The 20211-nt window shown below is 35.5% G+C and overlaps 1 long non-coding RNA gene across 1 annotated transcript; it reads right to left on the bottom strand.

Moving 5' to 3' along the window:
• Positions 1-12099: 12099 nt before the first annotated feature.
• Positions 12100-12823, bottom strand: LOC116867490. Its single transcript, XR_004382600.1, has 2 exons — positions 12698-12823; positions 12100-12154 (listed from the first exon to the last, which is right to left on the bottom strand). It is a non-coding gene; the product is annotated as an uncharacterized LOC116867490 (long non-coding RNA).
• Between the last annotated feature and the right edge of the window lie 7388 nt (positions 12824-20211).

Genomic DNA, 20211 nt, shown 5'->3' with positions numbered 1-20211 from the left:
CAGATCTGGATTCAAATTCTAGTCCAGCCTTTCCTATCTGTGTAATGGACAAATGACTTTGCTTCCACATTGCTTAGTCCCCAATAATGCTCAGTTCGTGTAGCTGGTAGAATATAGAAATTAACTAACAAGCATTTCATCTGTCTCAGAAAGAGCACAGGTTCACGAAAGCACAGCTAGAAATTACTACTTCCCAAATGTCAGCAAAACCATCACTCTATGTCTTTGACCGATTAGAAATGCTCTGGACTCCAAGAGTAGGATCATAGATGTCTTGGCACTCAAAATACATGAAAATATATCTATTGGATTAATTAAACTTCTTTGTTATTATGAGTAGTTCTCATGGCTAAAATGTTGTGCTAGACTTTTCACACAAGTAAAACTGGTCCAACATCCATCAATTTACAGACTTATGTAGAATATCTATTTGTCTGTAGATATAAAACAAGTAGTTGTACATATATACACAACATACTTATGTTTATATATTTATATGTATAAATAAAATTATTAATTTACTCCTACTTTACATAGGTTGTTAAAGGAAACATGCGATTTTACTACTCCCACAATATAATGAATTCATTAACTTATCTTGGTGAATGATGTGATTGTAACAAAGGGTTAAGAGTCAAACAAGAGGGGAGGAAATAGAATTCAGAAATGAAAGTCTATTCTGAAAATCCTGTGATTGCCCATCAGTGAAGTCATTTTGGAAAAATAGCCTGTGGGTAAAATTGTAAACACCATATGTTTTTGAATATTGAAGCGTTGTCTAAGAAAATGACTGAAAATAGAAAAACTTTAATCCCAAGATTACTTTGCATTGGCAGATATATCCATAATATTAATACCCTTTTCCTTTATCACCTTGCTGTTCTGCAAATAGTTTTTTATACTAACTCAAATGAAGGCTACAAAGAATTTTTGTCTTTATTGAACTTTATAAATTCCATAGTTATTGGAAAAGAATGAGCTTCTAGGAAAAAATCTTGTATTTAATTCACAGTTGTGTTTTTTGGTGATTCTGTCATTAACGCACTGTGACCTTTCTGTGTGTGAGATTTCTCATGGAAACCCAAGCAAATGGTGTCGTTCATCCTCTGAGTACATTACCAAAAAAGTTATAAATAGGATACTGTAAAACAAAAGCCATTGTGCATCTCTAAGTAGATCATATTTTATATTTTAGTGTCCTCAGTGACTTGTTTTTTTCAGTGACTCTTGAAAAGAAATGTTGACAGCATCACAGATGAATACAAGTTTCAGTACCATTCTGTATAGCTAGTATTTTGTCATAAGAGAAAACATTAAACAACTAGGTCTAAAGGCAGTGGAAAGGGAGATGGATGGCATGATCCACACTAGCATTTGATTAGATAGATAGAATATCTGTAAAAAAGCATGTCCTAATGGCACCTGAGTAGCACAGTTGGCTAAGTGTCCGGCTCTTGGTTTTCGGCTCAAGTCGTGACCTCAGGGTTATGAGATCAAGTCCAGCACTGGGCTCTGCGTTCAGCATGGAGTCTGCTTAAGATTCCCTTTCTCTCTCCTCTTCCTCTGCCTCTCCCCCTGTTCTCTTGCTCTCTCTCTCTTTCATACAAATAAATAAATCTTTAAAAAATGTTTTTAAACAATAAAAAAGATTTTTTAAAAACATGTCCTAATACTACCTACTGAAGAAACACCAAAAGAAACAATATGGAATCCAAAAGGGATTTTCTCACAGTGTTAGTGTATATATCAGTCAACCATCACATGGCTTGGGAATTGTATAAATTTCTGTGTATCGATTTTAGCAAGTCTATCAGTCTTAATGCTTTCAGCTGTTGAGCAAACTCATTAACATACAATTTAATTAGTTTATAAAAGTGCCTAATAAAGGGTAGTTTAACAGTAGTTAATATGGACTCACATAAACAATCGTTTCCTGTGAATGCTTATTAATTAGACAAGTAGAACTCAACAAATAAAACTGCTGTGAGATTTGGGCAAATCCTTAAACCACTCTGGTCCACAGTGACTTCATGCAGAATGCATGGATCGCTTGATTTGCAGTGTCCTCCTTACCCTGAAAGTTTTGAATTGTCATTTCATGTATTTGTTTTCATAAATTAAATTCAAGTTGAAAGTACAACTGTACTGAATGAGAAAGCTAAAAAATAGTGTCATGGAAAGTTTTAGAAATGTTTTCTTTTGAATTGCTTCCATTCTTCCTCTCATATTTGCTCACTTACCTATTTACCTAACCAGGCAAAAAGTAAGTCCATTTTTCTTTACCAAATAATTTATGGATAACATATATTTTTACATTTCTTATTATATTTCTATTTACATCTCTCCATTCCATTGGAAAGTAAGCTCTTTGAGAACAAGAGCCATGCCCATTTTTTTTTTTAATTGTACTTAGCAAAATGATTTACTCATATGTTCATTAAATATTTTTAAATAAACTAATGTTGTCTCAGAACATCAATTTAGTGAGAGCTCGGGCATCTGCCTTTCCCTGCCACACTCACTGAGGCTGTGGGTGTGGCATAATCTGAAATCCAGATTGGAGAGTTTCTCCACTCCTGCCTTTTTTACATTGCTCTAAGCCATTTCAGAAATCATCTGCTCTTGTTCTCTACCCTCTTGGCTTTGAGAATTGGTTTATCCTCCTTGTTTTGTTCCATTTGGCTTTGGCAACTGTTCTCACACTGTTTACCTTGTGTACTGACCTTGGAAACCCCTAAGATTTGCCTCTGCTAATTGTCTCCGCCTCCTTTGGCTCCAAATTCTAAATCATTGCCCAGACCAAGCCTCTGAGACACCACCTGCCCTGTCTTGTGGAAAGTAGATCATATTTGATTTCTTTGGAAAACATCCATCTTATCAGGTTCATGCAAATCTCATATTTGTTCGTAATGGCCATTTAAAACCCAGACAGCAATAATGTGAAAAAGTTTCTACCTGTGAAGGTGAAGAGAACATTCTTTTGGTTCCAGGAACAAGTGCCTATATTGAAACAAAGCAGTAGATGAAAGGATATACTTCGTCACAGAATGCATGAAGAATATAGAAAAATAATTAAGAATTAAGGATGATAAAATATAACTAAATTATAGAACCTAGTAGTTTAAAAGAACTCCAGAGCTTTAAATAAATAAAAGATCTAATAAAAAGCCTTCCCTCAACATAAATTTCCCTTATAAAATATTTCTGATACATGATCATTCAGACTGTTTTAATATTTCCAGAGATAAAGAGCTAAGAATCCAATACCTTAGAAATTCTACCTTTAATGGAAGTCTGCATGCAGTAATTTCCCCCATGTTTGTCCTGGTGTAATCCTTTGAAAACCACACGCACACACACAAATGTCTTTCCTTCCGAAGAGATAACTCTTTAAATATTGTAAAATGACCACGACAGCCTCTACCACCACCACCACCTCTGTGTGTGTGTGTGTGTGTGTGTGTGTGTGTGTGCGCGCGCACATCCATGTGTGTACCTAATTATAAGAGCTTTCTACCTATTAATACTCAAGCAAGTACTTTACATGTATTATCTCTTATCATAACTTATGAAGTTATTATTAATTTCACTGTGGGCTTATGTTTAACGTTTCAGAACATGATTTCTACCATATAATAATAATGTGGACTCTAAGCTTGAATTTTAAAATGAGAATGATGATACATGCTTGGTGTAGGTCTTGCAAGGCTTAAGTGAATTAGAGTTTGTTGTAAGAATTAAGTTAGGTCAAGGATGGAAAGCACCAGGATTTTCAACAAATGGAGACTGTCATTTGCCTATCAGCATTAACTGCTTTCAAGCCAGGCATCTTCAATCTAGTACTTATGCAACTGAGTTAAAAATATTTATATAATTATAAAAAATAATACATATCCAGCATAAAAGCTGAAACAAAAATAAAACCAAGAGACAGCATGTATTAGAAAAACAAAGATAGTATTTGGTGTATATCTGTTGCATTTTTTACTTGCATAGAATTTCAATTGTTTATATAGATGAAGATCATCCAGTTTTGGGTTTTTAGCATTAATACACAGGTATCTTACCATATAATTGGAAACTACCTCTTCATAAGTTTCATTTTGATGGAAGCATGATCAAGTGAATATGCCATGACTCTAATAACTGATCTCATTTGGATGTTTACTTATTTGAAATAGTTCACTATTATAAACAGCTATGTAATGAACCTGTTTATTCATAAATATTACTCTGCTTTTAATTTTTATTAGAATAGAGCTCAGATATTTTTTCAGATTTTTTAAAAAAGAAATAATCTTGATAGATATACTTCAGTTGATACTGTTGACTAAAATGCAAGGTTGCATAAATACCTTATCTTACATTTTGGGTGGATCTGTGTGTGTTTGTGTCTGTGCATGTGTGTGTTTATTAAACTTCATTGCATTGATTTTATTCCAAATTGATTCAGTGGGTCCAAAGTTTTCATATATTTCTCACAGTTCTACAACTTCTACAAGCATGATTTGTCTAAGTCTTCATTCAAATTAGTCATATGAACTTTGAGGTAGAAGTATCTAGGACAGACATTTTGACATGTCACAAGAGACATGCCAATTTGATATTGGTTCATTAATTAAAACTCTGGGAACATTGTTCAAATAGCTAAAAATATTACTAACAGTATGTGTCTATATCATCAACAAAGTGGTAAAATTCCTTTCAAACTGTACTATGACAAGGTAGAGTCATCTTAAAAGGGTTCAAACAATTGAATGGAATTTGCAACCATATTTCAAATTTTAGAATTAAACTATTTGAAATAGCTACTAGCGGGGTGCCTGGATGGCTCAGTCAGTTAAACATGTGACTCTTAATCTCAGCTCAGGTCTTGATCTCAGGGTCATGAGTTCAAATCCCTACTTTTTTAAAAAAAATGATAAAATAGCAAATAACAGGTAATATGAATTAACAATCAGATCTATATCATTTCTACTGCCTAGATATTTATCCATGCAATATTTAAAGAGTTATTTTTAGGGACATTGACTTGGACCCATGTATGTTTCTTAATGGAAAAAAAATATAACTTTGCCTAGAGAATCAAATTTATTATTGTAAAAATAAAAGCACAAAAAATTATTATTAGGTATTTTCTTTCTTAAACATAAAAGTATGGGTGTTCACATGGATAAATGGATGGATGGATGGATGGATGGAATATAATATCCAAAATGTTTACAACATTCTGGACAGTTGGACAAGATGGAGGAGGAGCAGGAGACCTTGGTTTTGTCTGGTCCCAGGAATTCAGCTAGATAACTATCAAATCATTCTGAACACCTGTGAACTTAACTAGAGAGCTAAGAAAAAGCATTATGCAACTCTACAAATAGAAAAGTGACGACTTTCTGCAAGAATGACAAGATGGAAAAACTCACCTCAAAAAAGAGAACAAGCAGCAATACTGACTGCCAGGGACCTAATCACTATTGATATAAATAAGATGTCAGAACTAGAGTTTAGAAAAATGTTTATAAAGATACTGGCTGGGCTTGAAAAAAGCATAGGAGACACTAGAGAATCCCTTTCTGGAGAAAAAAAAAAAGAGCTAAAATCTAATCAAGTCAAAATAAGAAAGGCTATTAATGACATGAAATAAAAAATGGAGACTCTAACTGCTAGAATAAATGAGACAGAAGAGAGAATTAATGATACAGAAGACAAAATGATGGAGATTAAAGAAATGGAGAAAATAAAGGGATAAACAACTACTGGATCAGGAGGGGAGAATGTGAGAGGTAAGTGATACCATAAAGCAAAACAATATTAGGATAATTGGGACCCCAGAAGAAGAGGAAAGGGGGGTAGGTGTGCAGAAGGTATACTGGAACAAATTATAGCAGACCACTTCCCTAATCTGGGGAAGGAAAGAGGCATTCAAGACCAAGAAGCATAGAGAACTCCTCAAAATCAATAAAAATAGGTCAAACCTCAACATGTAGTAGTGAAACTTGCAAATCTGAGACAAAGAGAAAATCTGAAAAGCAGCTCAGCACTGTAACCTACAAAGGTAGAAACACTAGACTGGCAGCAGAGCAATCCACAGAGACCTGGCATGCCAGAAAGGACTGTCATGATATATTTAGGGTACAGCCAAGAGTACTTTATCCAGCAATGCTATCATTCAGAATAGGAGAGATAAAAACCTTCCAGGACAAACAGAAACTGAAAGAATTTGTGAACACTAAACTAGCCCAGCAAGAAATATTAAAGGGGATCCTTTAAGAAAGAGAGAGGCCAAAAGTAACATAGACCAGAAAGGAACAGAGAAAATATACAGAAACAGTGACTTGACAATGGCATTAAATTCATGTCTCAAAAGTTAATCTGACTATAAATGGACTAAATTCCCCAATCAAAAGACACAAGGTATCAGTTTGGATAAAAAAGCAAGACCCATTGATATATTGTCTGCAAGACTCTTTTTAGGGCCAAAACATATTCAGATTGAAAGTGAGTGGGTAGAAAACAATTTACCATGCTAATGGACATCAAAAGAAAGCTGGGGTAATAATCCTTATATCAGACAGATTAGGTATTAAGCAAAAGATTGTAATAAGAGATGAGGAAGGACACTATATCATCATTAAAGGGTCTATCCAACAAGAAGATCTAACTATTGTAAATATTATGCACCTAACATGGGAGTAGCCAATAATATAAACCAATTAATAACAAAATTAAAGAAACACATTGATAATAATACAATAGTAGCAGGAAGTGTTAACATCCTACTTACTGAAATGGACAGCTCATCTAAGCAGAAGATCAACAAGGAAACAAGGGCTTTGAATTACACACCGAGCCAGATAGACTTCACAGATATATTCAGAGCATTTCATCCTACAACAGAATACACATTCTTTTCAAGTACACATGGAACATTCTCCAGAATAAATCACGTACTAGGTCACAGATCAGGTCTCAACTGGAACCAAAAGATTGAGATCATTCCCTGCATATTTACAGACCACACTGCTTTGAAACTGGAATTCAAACACAAGAGGAAATTTGAAAAGAACTCAAATACATGAAGGTTAAAGAGCATCCTACTAAAGAATGAATGGGTCAATGAGGAAATTAAGAAAGAATTTTAAAAATTCACAGAATCAAATGAAAATGAAAACATAACTGTTCAAAACCTTTGGGATACAGCAAAGGCAGTCCTAAGTGGGAAGCAATACAAGCCTTTCTCAAGAAACAAGAAAGGTCTCAAATACATGAGCTAACCTTACACCTAAAGTTGCTGGAGAAAGAATGGCAAATATAGCCCAAACCCAGCAGGAGAGGAGAATTAATAAAGATTAGAGCAGAAATCAATGAAATAAAAACCAAAAGAAAAGGAGAACAGATCAATAAAATTAGGAGCTGGTTCTTTGAAAGAATTAATAAGATCAATAAACTCCTGGCCAGACTTATCAAAAAGAAAAGAAAAAGGACCCAAACCAGTAAAATCATGAATGAAAGGAGAGAGATCACAACCAATACTGAAGAAATACACACAATTATAAGAACATATTATGAACAACTATATGGCAACAAATTAGGCAATCTGGGAGAAATGGATGCATTCCTAGAGACATATAAACTACTAAAACTGAACCAGGAAGAAACAGAAAGCCTGAACAGACCCATAACCAGCAAGGAAATTGAAGCAGTAATCAAAAATCTCCCAATAAAAAAGAGCCCAGGGCCAGAAGGTTCCCAGGGGAATTCTACTAAACATTAAAGAAGAATTAATACCTATTCTCCTGAAACTTTTCAAAAAATAGAAATAGAAGGAAAGCTCTCAAGCTCTTTCTATGAGACCAGCATTGCCTTGATCCCAAAAATCAGACAAAGACCCCACCAAAAAGGAGAATTATAGACCAATATACCTGATGAACATGGATGCAAAAATTTCTCACCAAATACTAGCCAACAGGATCCAACAGTACATTAAAAGGATTATTCACCAAGACCAAGTGGGATCTATTCCCGGGTTGCAAGATGGTTCAGCATCCACAAATCGATCAATGTGATATACTACATTAATAAAAGAAAGGACAAGAACCATATACCCTCTCAATAGATACAGAAAAAGCATTTGACAAAGTATAGCATCCTTTCTCAATTAAAACTCTTCATGGTGTAGAGATAGAGGCAACCTACTTCAATATCATAAAAGCCATATACAAAAAGCCCACAGTGAATATCATTCTCAGTAGTGAAAAACTGAGAGATTTTCCCTTAAGGCCAGGAACACGACAGGGATGTCTACTATCACCACTGTTGTTCAACATAGTACTAGAAGTCCTAGCCTCAGTAATCAGACAGCAAAAAGAAATAAAAGGCATCCTGATCAACAAAGAAGCCAAACTCTCACTCTTCACAGATGACATAATACTCTATGTGGAAAACCCAAAAGACCACCCCAAAATTGCTAGAACTCACACAGAAATTCAGCAAAGCATCAGGATATAAAAATCAATGCACAGAAATCAGTTGCATTTCTATACACTAATAATGAGACAAAAGAAAGAGAAATTAAGGAGTCAATTCCATTTACAATTACAACAAAAACCGTAAGATAAGGAGGAATAAACCTAACCAAAGAGGCAAAGGATCTGTACTCAGAGAACTATAGAACACCAATGAAAGAAATTGGGGACAACACAAAGAAATGGAAAAACATTCCACGCTCATGGATTGGGAGAACAAATATTGTTAAAGTGTCTATGCTACCTAGAGCAATCTATACATTTAATGCAAACACTGTCAAAATGCCATCAACTCTTTCTACAGAGCTAGAACAAATAATCTTAAAATTTGTATGGAACCACAAAAGACCCTGAATAGCCAAAGGAATGTTGAAAAAGAAAACCAAAGCTGGTGGCATCACAGTTCTGGACTTCAAGCTCTATTACAAAGCTGTAATCATGAAGACAGTATGATACTGGCACAAAAACAGACACATAGATCAATGGAACAAAATAGAGAGTCCAGAAATGGACCATCAACTCTATGGTCAACTAAAGCAGGAAAGAATATCCAATGGAAAAAAGACAGTCTCTTCAACAAATGATGTTGGGAAAACTGGACAGCCACATACAGAAGAATGAAACTAGACCATTTTCTTACACCATACACAAAATGGATGAAAGACCTAAATGTGAGATAGGAATCCATCAAAATCTTGGAGGAAAACAGGTGGCAACCTCTGTTACCTCGGCCACAGCACCTTCATGCTAGACCTGTCTCCAAAGGCACGGGAAACAAAGGCAAAAATGAACTATTAGGACTTCATCAAGATAAAATCTTTTGGACAGTAAAAGAAACAGTTGACAAGACCAAAAGACAACCAACAGAATGAGAGAAGATATGTGGAAATGTCTTACCAGATAAAGGACTAGTATCCAAAATCTATAAAGAACCTATCAAATTCAATACCTAAAGAACACATAATCCAATCGAGAAATGGGTAGAAGACATGAACAAACATTTCTCCAAAGAAGACATAAAAATGGCCAACAAACACATAAAAATTGCTCACCATCACTTGCCATCAGGGAAAGACAAATCAAAACCACATCACACAGGTCAGAATGGTTAAAATTAACAAATCAGGAAATGACAGATGTTGGTGAGGATGTGGAGAAAGGGGAACCCTCCTACACTGTTGGTGGGAATGCAAGCTGGTGCATGCACTCTAGAAATCAGTATAGAGGTTCCTCAAAAAGTTGAAAATAGAGCTACCCTACAACCCAACAATTGCACTATTAGGTATATACCCCAATGATACAAATGTAATGATCCAAAAATCCCACTGTTCATAGCAGCAATGCCCACAATAGCCAAACTATGGAAAGAGCCCAGATGTTCATTAACAGATGAATGTATAAAGAAGATGTGGTTATAAATACAAAGGAATATTACTCAGCCATCAAAAAGGTGAAATCTTGCCATTTTTAATGACTTGGATGGAACTGGAGGGTATTATGCTAAGTGAAATAAGTCAATCAAAGAAAGGCAATTATATGATTTCATTCATATGTAGAATTAAAGAAACAAAACAGAGCATTATAGGAGAAGGGAGGGAAAAATAAAACAGGATGAAATCAGAGAGGGAGACAAACCATAAGAGACTTTGAATCATAGGAAACAAACTGAAGGTTGCTGTAGGGAGGGGGTTGGGGGATGGGATAACTAAATGATGGACATCATCAGAGCCTATGATGTAATGAGCACTGGATGTTATATAAGACTGATGAATCACTGAACTCTACCTCTGAAACTAATAATACACTATATGTTAACTATATGTTAATTAATTGAATTTAAATTTTTTAAAAAAGGAAACAACATTCTCTGCCCTTGGGGCACCTGGGTGGGTCAGTCAGTTAAGCATCCAACTCCTGGTTTCAGCTCAGGTCACAATCTCAGGGTTCTAGAATGGAACCCGGCACCCAGGCTCCCCACTCAGTGGGGAGTCTGTTTGTCTCCCTCTCTGTGCTCCTCCCCCCTGTTCGCATATGCACTCTTTCTGTCTCTCTAAAGTAAATAAGTAAATCTTTATTAAAAAATATTTGCAACATCTTAAATCTTTTATGGTCAATAGTACATTGTCCTACATCCATTGAGCTTTAGCTGTGGGTTGACAGGCAAGTCTTATGAAAGCACATGTTTGCTAAAAGAATAGCTCTCATCTGTTAGTTCTACTGCTTTAATAACTGAAATGTTTCAATGGATAGATTGTACTCTGTAAGTGTAATTTTTCACATAATAACAATAATTTCAAGTGAAATTAGATTTTAGATATTAGTTTACCACTAAAATATCATTTATTCCCTTTTAAAACACTGCTTTAAATTGAGTTTTAAAAGAATTACTCATTTTTTCTTATGACAGATTTAAAAAAAAGCCTGACAAAATTAAAGGAGCTTTTCTACAGCACCCAGAAGAGTCCATACAATGTCGTTCTGGGTTTCTATCATAACTTAAAGGGAAACTTGTATAATAACTAGAGACCATGATGTCCTACAAATAATGAAGAAAGATGTTCCCAGGTTCCTTGCTGCCGAAAACCACATAGGTGGCACCAAGCTTGATTTCCAAGTGGAACAGTCATCTACAAAAGGAAAAGTCATGGCATTACCTTATCAATCTCAAGAGACCTAGGCGATGCTCCTGCTGGCAACTTGTGCCATTCTTGCCACAATAATGTCAGTATCATATCCTCTAAGAATACTGGCCAGGGAGCTCTTAAAGGTTTGCTGCTGCTATCAGAGACACTCCTCCTGCCAGTGCTCAGCTTCCAGAAGCTTCAAGAACTAGATCTGGGCAGCCATACTGGAGTTCTGTCTTCTGGTGGTTACTGATCCCAGGGCTGACCACCAGCCTTATGTTAACCTGCCTACCATTGCCCCAGGTAACACAGACTCTCCTCTGTGTTATGTGGGCATTGCCAGCCCATGCCCTAACAAGGAAGCACACTCAGCTGGTCTGAGGTGGTGGATGCGGGACTGGGGAAGTTTTGAGCATGCGTGGCTCCATCCTGTGAAATCCAGCTCAAGGTCATGCCTCATTTCTCCTTCCATAGAGTTCCTGCTTCCAAGAGATTGGAAAGGAAGAGCAGATGGCTGCTGAAAAGACCATGACAAGGAGAAATTTCAAGGTGGATAGACAGCTCCAGCTCCTAAGCTCACTAATACTCAACCTGAGGTCACATCTGGGTCTGGAGATGGGCAGGTGTCCTCTTTCCCTAGTCAGCACTTCCCTGCAGAGGACTGGAGCACTTAGCTTGATCACCGAGGTCTGCTCTACAGCTTCCACTCTTCAGGTCACTGAAAGGGTAGGAACACCCAGCCACTGAGTGGTCTTAAGCTGTTCTTTCACAGACTCTTAGAAAATGGAAATAAGGTTGACAAAAATTAAACAGTTTGCAAAAAAAGAATTAAAGATCTTCCTTACCTTTGCAACATTTGAAAACATGGCCTCCTTATCCAGCATGTTATAGCAGCTCTGCAATTTTTCTGATCTCTATTTCTAACTTGTCTTCATTTTAATTTTTCTTTCATTTTTTTAAATCTCAAAGTTTAAGTTTCTTATAATTTGTCTCCAACACGGCATTCTGTGAAAAGTATACTAAAGGGGAGAGAAGTAATTTGGCTTAGATAATCACTGTTAAAGGTATTACCTTAATTTTTTTTAAGCATATTGAAATGAGAAAGTAATTGAAAACCAATGGACAGGGGTAGCTGGGTGACTCTGTCGGTTAAGCACCTGTTTTCAGCTCAGGTCATGTTAGAAGATGTGGTTATAAATACAAAGGAATATTACTCAGCCATCAAAAAGGTGAAATCTTGCCATTTTTAATGACTTGGATGGAACTGGAGGGTATTATGCTAAGTGAAATAAGTCAATCAAAGAAAGGCAATTATATGATTTCATTCATATGTAGAATTAAAGAAACAAAACAGAGGATTATAGGAAAGGGGAGAGAAAAATAAAACAGGATGAAATCAGAGAGGGAGACAAATGCAGAATCTGCATCTCCCTCTGCTGCTCCCTGCTGCTTGTGCTCTCTCTATCTCTCTCAAATGAATAAATAAAAATCTTAAAAAAAAAAAAAAAAGAAAAGAAAACCATTGGACAACCATTGAGGCATATTTACAGGCTCTGTTTGTATGACTTGGAGACTGTAATGTTAAGTAGAATCTTTGGCTGTCATTTTCTTCCACTGTGATGATGTCCTTGCTGTCCACAACAGAGTAAATGAGCATTTTTAGCTGGTAAAGAAACTGTATATGAAGAAAAGAAGAAAAGTGAAGATAAGACACCAACACTCATTGCGCTCCTATGTGCCAGCATTTACGAAGTTGACATTGCTTTTAACTCTCACAAAAATTACAAGCTAATTAGAATTAGAAGCTCAGAGGAGTGGAGCCATTTTCCCAAGGCCTCATAGGTAGTAAGTGGCATGGGCCAGCTCCAACTTCAGATCTCAAGCTCTCTCATTAACCATACTGCCTCTCAGCTACCAGATGGTCTTTCATCAAGAAAATAAAATACTGTTGAGGAGATATTATGAAACATCTTAAGACATTTAAAAATATTTTTATAGAGGGCATAATTATTCCCATATCACTGTGGTTAAAGTAAACAATATTAATCTCCATGGTGTTGATGCTTTCAAGTTTGAAGTTGCCTCTCTTGGAACTCCTGATAGTATATAGAGTACATGACATTGAGTTTCTTTACCTAGCTTAACAGCTTCCTTTCAGGGTCATAATACTCTATATATTAATATAGGATCACAGGAGTGATCATAGGAGTATCAGGGTTTCTCTGCAGCCCTTCCCTCTGGTCTGAGAAACTCTAGATCTTTATTTTCATTGCACAGGATTAGGAGGAAAATATCAGCTCCAAATGTCAATGTAATTGAATCATAGCAATATCGAGAATTCTAATCAAACCAATCCCTCTTAAATCAGAACAAAGACAGCATCAAGGGTAAAATATGCAGATTATTTTTGACACTCTTCTTCATTGTAATCTTTCTCCTTGCATTGTTTTGCCTTTTCTTATTTACTTAACGAATATTTATTGTGCATTTATTAAGTCTCTGGCATTTTGCTCGGATCATTTGCTAATTTCTGGTAAAAGAAACTATTGAAAATTAAATATTAGTAATATTAGAAAAGAATGTATTATTTAATACACTGATAAAATTCCACAGTCATGCTGGAAAAAACCTCGCTGGGAATAAAAAATAGAAAAATAAGTTCCTGGGGCGCCTGGGTGGCTCAGTGTGTTAAAGCCTCTGCCTTCGGCTCAGGTCATGATCTCAGGGTCCTGGGATCGAGCCCCACATTGGGTTCTCTGCTCAGTGGGGAGCCTGCTTCCTCCTCTCTCTCTGTGCCTGCCTCTCTGCTTACTTGTGATCTCTGTCAAATAAATAAATAAAATGTTTAAAAAAAAAAAAAGTTCCTGAACAAAGTTTAAAAATAATAATGATAAGCAGATACATAGATATTGATATTATACCAAAAAGGGAAATTAAATTTAGGTCTTGTCAAATATAGGAAGAATAGCATCAAAATGATATCTGCTATTTTCATTCAGCATCATTCTTGAAATTTTGCTAATTTCAAGAAGATATAAAGCAGAAATAAGAGATGTTACTATTAGAAAATACAAGACAAAATTATGATAATTTACAATGGATAGGATATCACCACATAAGAGAATCAACACAAAACTGTTAGAATTAGTAAAATAAATCAAATGATCAAATGTAGGATTATTTTCTCTGATGTTTATTTTGGACATTTATACCTACAAAAAAGTCAGAAGAATGATATAATGACAATCTGTATTTTTTAAACCAAGATTCATCAAGTGTTAAAATTTTTGCCACATTTGCTTTTTCTCTCATTTTATCCATATATCTGAGTGTTCGTATATTTTCTTTTTTTATTTTTGCTAAAGCATTTAAGAGAAAACTACAAACATTACAATACTTGATTCCTAAAACTTAAGCATGCATACAAAAGTATTTTTAAAAGTCAATATCTTCTCATATATAATCAATAACTAGTTAGAGAATATAATGAAATAGGTATCATTTGCACTAACAACAAAAAATTAATGGCCTTATTGAGAAATATGCTGGATTCAAACATCCAAATGAGAAAAATCATTTTAAACATTTGTTGAGCTACATAAAAGACAAACTATTTCTGAATAGAAGACAACATATAATAAAATTCCCATTTTTCTCAAATTAATTCATATGTACATATTACACAAATCCAATCAGAATTATATTGTGATATTTTTTAAACCTTAACAAAATCTTTCTAAAGTTGATCAAAAAAAAAAATCAGGCAAGAATCAAAAATAGAGTTTTGAAAAGAAATAAGGAAAGAAGACTAACCTTACATTTAGGCTTCCTAGTGAACCAGAGACTGTAACTACTGGCATTAAAACAAAATTTGAGCCCCATTTTATCACCACAACTTGCTTGACCTTAGAGAAGTGATTAGCTTCTTAGAGTTCTGAGTACCTCATCTATAAAACAGACACCAAAACATCTGTCATGCAGGGTTATGTGAGGATTCCTAGTAGCCCACTTGAAGAATGCAGTACAATGTCCAGGCAATGACGAAAAAGTCAATATATGTATTGGAGGTATTTTTTTAGCTCTTTTGAGTTTGTAATTTGTAATTAACTTGGATCCAAACTAAATTTCAGTTCTATATAAAGCTTGGCTATTATTGGACTTTTAAAAACATATATATTGCAAAACTTAAAAATTAAGAAAAGAGAAGCAAGCCATAAAAAAGGAAATATAAACTGAAATTTATCAAATCTTCAGGGTAGAAACTTTTTACCTTTGGAAAGATAGAACAAATTATAAAATTTAACTTAATATTGGGAAGAAAACATATCCCATTATTAACAGCATTTGTCTTTGGGTGGTGGAACTATGAACAGTCTTTTCCTTTATTCATCTTTTCTGTATCTTCCAAAGGCAATAAAGAAGCATATATTAACTTTAAGATAAAAATATTTTTCAAAAAAATGTAAATAAAATAACTGCATTATACTGACGCCAAGAGTGGGTGTCACAAGACACATTTTTTTTAAGGCTTCAAGAGCAAAGAAGCATCAAATTCTCCAAGGTGAGCAAAGAGTCAGAAAAGCCTTCACAGGAGAAAGTACATCTAAACTAATTCAAAGAATGAACAAGAAATGGACAGATAGAAGGAGGCGAGCCACCATACCGCAGGGAAGGGTAAAGATAAAAGATGGACCAGAGGGGGTAGATACATTTGCTACATTAAGGGGATTTTACTTCCCTCTACAGGCAGAAAGAAGCAATATATTCATCACTGGGTACATGGATGGATGGATGGATGGATGGATGGATGGATGGATGGATGGATGGATAGATGGTTAGATGAATGGATAGTTGGTTGGATGGATGAGTGATTTGACTGAAAGTAAGGATTTTAAGCTGGTGAGAAATAGGATAAGAATACAGATTAGCTGTGGGAAGCATGCATTAGAAGGGCAAATGAAGAGACCATTAAGAGACTATTTTGCAGGTACTAAATAGTGAAGCCTGCTTTGTGAAAGAGTCCGGCTAGGAGGTTATGTCAGCTTATCTGCACATCATTTATTTTCTCTGTTCAGTACTTACACAATGCCTGACATAAAGGGAGAAAGAACAAGAAGGAGGATGTATAGAGAAGGAGCTAGAAAGGAAAGGAAAAAAGACTGGCAAGATAGGAAAGACAAAGTGTGGCAGAGAAAGAGAGAAGAAAAGGGATGAGAGAGAAGAAAAAATGGGCAAAAAAAAAAAAAAAAGAAAATGGGTAGTGAAAATACACAGGGCAAAAATACCCAGCAGTATGAAAAAATGAGAAAATATGAAGAGCTTTTCAGAGATTTTCAGAAATCCGTAACTAAACTAGCACATACTCATGTAAAGTAGAGCATCAGGAATTGTTCATTTGTGGTTATTTCTATTATTTGTGCTTAATTCCTATTAAGATTAGTCCTGATGCTTCAGTTTCTTTTGTTTCTATGGAGCGGACCAATCTGCACATGGATTTCTCAAACACAATCAATGCACCGTTGTTATTAGCAGACTCATCTAAGTTCATGGCCAACTCCAGCCCACAGCAATATCGGGCAAGCTTCCAAGCTGTCCTCCCTCTTGGTAGAGCAGTAATCCATTCCCCACTCCAGACAAAATTTTTACTCCACTATTTGAATGCTTACTTTAAAGAACACAAATTAATAAATGTATTGAACGACCTGGTCAGTACCAAGGAGCTAACATTGTTATTATTTGCTAAAGGCAATATAATTTGATCTGGTACCCTTCCGTTTACTTAACTATAGATCCTCATTCACAGTGCCAAGGGAACAGATTTTGAAAAGATGATATTTTTATCTATCTGAAGCACCAGGGAAAGGAATATAGATCATCACCTCAAATTAAAAAAAAAAAAAGCCTTACTTTCATGAGCTAACTGACCACATCATTTACTAATGTTGGCAAAGTTTCAGAGCCTAATGAGTAAAAATAAAACTAGTGTTTCCCCTCAAGAGGTTATTTTTTTTTTATGTACAGCAGATTTGAGGAGTGTTGTTTATTACAGCTAGGTAAATATTTTTAAAGACTTGTTTTGACGGAAGCTGTGTTTCTTCTAAGAGAGGTTTATGAGATATTGTAGCAGCCCAGAAGATGCAAATCAGTAGCATTTATGAGCTGGAAAAGAAGATAGGCATGAAGTTGTACATGACATACAATGAAAATGCACAATTTTTGTCATTAAAATTGCACATGGGTATCTAAGGGAAGTCACTATTTCTCTTACGGCATGCCTTTCTTGTGCATCTAAAAGATAGTTCCATATCTCATGTGCATGCATGCTCTTGTTCAAGAAGACATACAGAGAATCCTAAATTTACAGAAGATATAAATTGGAGGATAATTATGCACAATCCAGAAGGACTTTTTAAACATAAGTGTTTTTTAAAGAAGTAGCTCACTTAGTGCGCTTAAAGAAGTAGCTCACTTGGTGCGCTTAAAAAATTATTTTATATCTACATCCGTAACCTACATGCAATCTATCAAAATCACATCTATTAGGTAAAGTGAGGTATATAGCTGTAAGAAGAATTTAAAGAGTATAATCAGAAGGTATTCCATAAAAGTATGAAAATAAAAATACTTTAAAACTTGCTCATTTTTTTTTAATTTCAGGAGATATCTTTGTACAGTATTTAAGAAAGGCAAGTATTAACTTAAATTTATATGTAGAATTCAAGGGAAATACCAGTTTTGTTTCCTGCATAATTGAGAGATTATTGGATTGTGAGCCAGATTACTGATCTTGGACACACGGCACGTGAGCTTCCAAACCCATCCTGAAAGATGAGACTATGAGACTAATACACGGTTCTGGGCATGGAGCACTTAAAAAAAAAAATGTTTTTAAATATACTAGTTCTCAAAGTCCCAGACCAGCAGCATCTGGGAACTCAGAAATGCAAATCATCAGTCTCCACCTGGACTTAATGTATCAGAAACTATGGGGTGAGGTCCAGCAATCTGTGGTTTAACAAGCTGTCCAGATGGTTCTGGTACACACTGAAGTTTGAGAACCATTGAAGTGAACTAATAGAGAAAGTCCTAATATATGCCTGCATCTGGTTACTGCTTTATGCAGTTATTTTCAAATTCTCTTCTTTGGAATGCTGGGCATTTGTCCCAGGGCTCTGATGGGGAGTTGTGAGAAGAAAAGGAATGTGGGGAGAAAATTTGTTTTGGAAATATAGTTGAAGGTGTCTGCAGTACTTGCAGGTAGAAATGTGTAATAGGTAGATGCAATTAAAAAGTCCTGGAGGGGTGCCTGGGGTCTCAGTAGGTTAAGATTAAGAATTTTACTCTTGATTTCGGCTCAGGTCATGATCTCAGGGTCCCAAGACCAAGCTATGCCGGGCTCCACATTCAGCAGGGAGTCTACTTGAGAGTCTCTCTCTGCCTCTGCCCCCTCCCCACCTTCAAGTAAATAAATAAATAAAATCTTTATAAAAAAAAAAAAAGGTTCTGGATACGAGAGAGAGCAGAACCAATGGGAGAGACACTAAAGAGAAGAAAAAGGAGACAGAGGAAAAGAGGCAAGGAAAAAAGAGGAGGGAAATTATTCAGTCACATATAAAAATATCTGAAAAATATTATACGGTGATCAAAATGAATGAATGCACACTATACTTGTTCACAATGCAACAATACAAATAATTTTTTTCATTTATATTAAATGAAAAAAGTCCCAGATGACTGTGTAAAGCATTATTGTTTTTGAAGGTTAAAAATGGCTAAAATAAAATATAGACATATACTTTTTAGAAATATAGTTAAATGGGATAAAATGATATAAAAAGCAAAACAAGGGAACAATGAACACAGGACTTACAGCAGTGGTTATGTCAGGTAGGAAAAGATGGGGTAAAGTGACACAGAGGACAGAGCCAGACAGAGGTTACTGGCAAGGTCTCAACTTTTGTGTTAACTGTCTGACTCGTTGAACAAATATGGCCTGGGAGGAAGAGAGAGAGGGAAAGAGAGAAGAAGGGAGGAGAGAGGGAGGGAGGGAGGGTGGGAGGGAGGAAGGAAGGAAGGAAGGAAGGAAAAAAGGAAGGAAAGAAGGAACTTAGCTATTTGTGGACTAATGATGACCAAGGATTATGTGATCTAATTTTATACATCTGATATCCATTAAAAAGTTAAAAGATTCTAGCAGTGAAATCATAAAATATGTACTTGAAAACTATCAGAATTAATCCAAAACATGAGAGTTCTTTATTTTAATTAGGTTATTAAGACAATAGTGTCTTTCTTTATACAGATTATATTTTAAAGCTTTGTCTATGGATTGTTTATATTTAACAAAAAAGGAAAAAGTTAACGCATTTCGGCTTTAGACAAGACTGATACAAATAAAATGTGTCTTTAAGACTTGCCATGCCTCTTTTTGGCACCACCTTGCTCTCCTTTCTTACCCTATTCCTAGATTTCCAGAGCCCTCATCAACAGACAGTGGGAGCAGAGAGGTAACTACTCTCAGTAACACTAAATACAATTTGTTGGTTCTAACCACTGCCATCAAACCTGATTTAATCTGTGTCAAACTGCCTGAGGCCCTTCTTCTGCTGCATAACAATGAGCACCAATTATTCATATAGACTAATTAATCCTTGCTAACAACCTAGTTACTGGTAACTACTCCTAGAATGATAGCAAAACCTAGTTGAAAGGTATAGCTTCTTGAAAGACCTCTAAGGTGGCGTGAATATTTGGCATTTGGACCTCTGTAGAATGCCATGGAAGAAGATATTTCTGATCAGAGAGACTTTTCTTCAAGGCACAGCACCCAAGAGCACTCTACCTTACTTATGTCAAGACTGGACATACACAAATTTTCATTTATAAAGGTAATTTTTACAATATGTATGTATATAAGTCCTTTGTGGTGGTTGAGGCTGAACTGATTGCTTCTAAGATGCTGGAACCTGTTACTGCTAAGTCACTCACATTCTGTTAAATAATCACATGCCAGGGGAACCAGGAACATTTCCCCCTATTTACCTCTTTTTCCCATTGAGACT

The sequence above is a fragment of the Lontra canadensis genome, unplaced genomic scaffold (assembly GCF_010015895.1).
Source record: "Lontra canadensis isolate GAN:19392208 unplaced genomic scaffold, GSC_riverotter_1.0 scaffold12, whole genome shotgun sequence".
NCBI classification, from domain to species: Eukaryota; Metazoa; Chordata; class Mammalia; order Carnivora; family Mustelidae; genus Lontra; species Lontra canadensis.
This window is presented reverse-complemented; position numbering and strand designations above follow the sequence as displayed.